Genomic DNA, 387 nt, shown 5'->3' on the forward strand with positions numbered 1-387 from the left:
GTATGCCCTTCCCACCAGGGCTGCCTTGTATCTCCTGTATGCCCTTCATACCAGGGCTGTCTTGTATCTCTTGTAGGCCTCCTGTAGATACAAGGATATGTATATGTCAGCTGCCAATTTAGAACTTTAGCTTCTTGAGGACAATGATTATTTCCCTTTTGTCTTTCTATTCCAGTGCCTAGCAGGCCGCTAGGTGGCGCTGCGTGGACAGAGTAATGGCCCTGGAGTCAGGAAGACCTGAATTCAAATCCAACTTCAGACACTTACTAGCTGTGTGACCCTAAGCAAGTCTAACTCTCTTTGTCTCAATTTCCTCATCTGTAAAATCAGCTGGAGTAGGAAATGGCAAACTGAAGTGGACTGAGTTGTCACACAAAAAAAAAAAAA

Source organism: Vombatus ursinus, unplaced genomic scaffold (genome assembly GCF_900497805.2).
Source record: "Vombatus ursinus unplaced genomic scaffold, bare-nosed wombat genome assembly UNPS02014768.1, whole genome shotgun sequence".
Taxonomy (NCBI): Eukaryota; Metazoa; Chordata; class Mammalia; order Diprotodontia; family Vombatidae; genus Vombatus; species Vombatus ursinus.